This window comes from Schistocerca gregaria, unplaced genomic scaffold, assembly GCF_023897955.1.
Source record: "Schistocerca gregaria isolate iqSchGreg1 unplaced genomic scaffold, iqSchGreg1.2 ptg000865l, whole genome shotgun sequence".
Lineage (NCBI taxonomy): Eukaryota > Metazoa > Arthropoda > Insecta > Orthoptera > Acrididae > Schistocerca > Schistocerca gregaria.
In genome coordinates this window covers 32,501-35,000 of record NW_026062227.1, presented here as the reverse complement: position 1 = coordinate 35,000, position 2,500 = coordinate 32,501, and positions in this window count along the sequence as shown.

Here is a 2,500-nt window from a genome sequence, read left to right as displayed (position 1 = left end):
ACCTACGGTGACCGGCAGCTCCAACGCCAGCGCCACAGAAGGGCAAAGCCCCACTTGGGTGCAGAAGCGAACTCTCCCAGCACAGCGCACGCGCCAACACGTCCGCAGAGCTGCGATACAAACCACCTGCGAGAACCGCTGGGGGCGACCGAGCAGCAGACGGCGTCGCGACGCCGAGTGCCGGGCGGCGGCGCATCCTCAACGCACACAGTCCGCAATCGGACCAGCACACTGCAGATGTCCACCGCGCTTCGCACCGGGCTCGACAGAACCCACTTTGGCCGCCTGGCGCCGCGCGCAGGGTGCGCCGGCGCATAGCTGGGACGCCAGCCGGGCCCGTCGGCCGGCGCTCCTGCCACTGGGCGCCCCCCACCAGCCGGCTGTAGTGCGTGCGCTCACGCAGCGCGCGGCCAGCACGCCGGGCGGCCCCCCCTCACCGGCCGGGGACTGTCCCGCCAAGCCACAGCCTCGTATCGCTTCATACCCACATGGCCAACTCAGGTTCGGGGGCATGGCGGGTACCGCCGAAACAACCGGTTCACAGATGTACCGATCGTCGCTATCACCGATGCACCTGCAGCGCGAACAACCGCTCAACAACTGATTTCCAGTTCATTTGCGGATCTTTGGCAGCAAACGTATACGTCAATCTACATTTGCGAAATCTACGATTCTGGCATGCCTGCATGTTATGTGTCACGACACGCTACATCAGCCCACATACACACTGCGGCATGTACACGAGAGAACACGTGGAAGATGGTCCGCGCACGTGTGCAATGTCCCTTGCGCGGTCGACTGTCAACCGGCCTCTGTAGCATGTCGCAGATGTGGAACGCGGTCCACCGTGCTATCATGTTGTGTGGGGCAATACGATTAAATAGGAAAACCCTCGTCGCTACATCAACAGACGGCTCACGCTGATTCCCGGCAGAGGGAGGAGGGGGGGGGGGGGGCCAACATGCAATACTTTCGTCCGTACCTACTTACCACATGTCTGTACGGCGTACAACAGTGCAATCTCGCTGTAATGGGGAGACGAGACAAGTAGCATCGTGCACAACATATGGCCCTTATGATTCGCCATTGTAGGGCGCAGCCGGTGTACGGTCAAGCATGTGCCACATTATGTCACTCAGTACGTAACGACGGATGATCAGTGTGGGTTACGCGTACATCAGCGGACAGTCCACACAGGCCGTACCACAACGTACACTGACTGCATCGACAACCGAATGCAACTGAACAGCTGCAAGGCTCATTTCACAAACAAACGCCTGACCGACCAGCTTGGAAGGGCAGGAGGGGAGGGCGATATTCGTTCTGTAGCGGTACACCCTTCCAGTGGTTAGCGGGACTGTGTAGAAAGTACGCAACACTCGAAAGACCTTTATGTGAGGGTACGCACCATGGCATCAAGAAATACACATGACACCAGAGGATCCAAGCAGTGAACTATGTTCAGAGGGTTGCTGTTAGGCAAAGCTACATTCCTGTGACGTTACATGTGACAGTTAAGGTGCAGTGTAAGTTAGGTTAAGGTGCAGTGTAAGTTAGGTTAAGGTGCAGTGTAAGTTAGGTTAAGGTGCAGTGTAAGTTAGGTTAAGGTGCAGTGTAAGTTAGGTTAAGGTGCAGTGTAAGTTAGGTTAAGGTGCAGTGTAAGTTAGGTTAAGGTGCAGTGTAAGTTAGGTTAAGGTGCAGTGTAAGTTAGGTTAAGGAGCAGTGTAAGTTAGGTTAAGGTGCAGTGTAACTTAGGTTAAGGTGCAGTGTAAGTTAGGTTAAGGTGCAGTGTAACTTAGGTTAAGGTGCAGTGTAACTTAGGTTAAGGTGCAGTGTAACTTAGGTTAAGGTGCAGTGTAACTTAGGTTAAGGTGCAGTGTAACTTAGGTTAAGGTGCAGTGTAACTTAGGTTAAGGTGCAGTGTAACTTAGGTTAAGGTGCAGTGTAACTTAGGTTAAGGTGCAGTGTAACTTAGGTTAAGGTGCAGTGTAACTTAGGTTAAGGTGCAGTGTAACTTAGGTTAAGGTGCAGTGTAACTTAGGTTAAGGTGCAGTGTAACTTAGGTTAAGGTGCAGTGTAACTTAGGTTAAGGTGCAGTGTAACTTAGGTTAAGGTGCAGTGTAACTTAGGTTAAGGTGCAGTGTAACTTAGGTTAAGGTGCAGTGTAAGTTAGGTTAAGGTGCAGTGTAAGTTAGGTTAAGGTGCAGTGTAAGTTAGGTTAAGGTGCAGTGTAAGTTAGGTTAAGGTGCAGTGTAAGTTAGGTTAAGGTGCAGTGTAAGTTAGGTTAAGGTGCAGCGTAAGTTAGGTTAAGGTGCAGCGTAAGTTAGGTTAAGGTGCAGCGTAACTTAGGTTAAGGTGCAGCGTAACTTAGGTTAAGGTGCAGCGTAACTTAGGTTAAGGTGCAGCGTAACTTAGGTTAAGGTGCAGCGTAACTTAGGTTAAGGTGCAGCGTAACTTAGGTTAAGGTGCAGCGTAACTTAGGTTAAGGTGCAGCGTAACT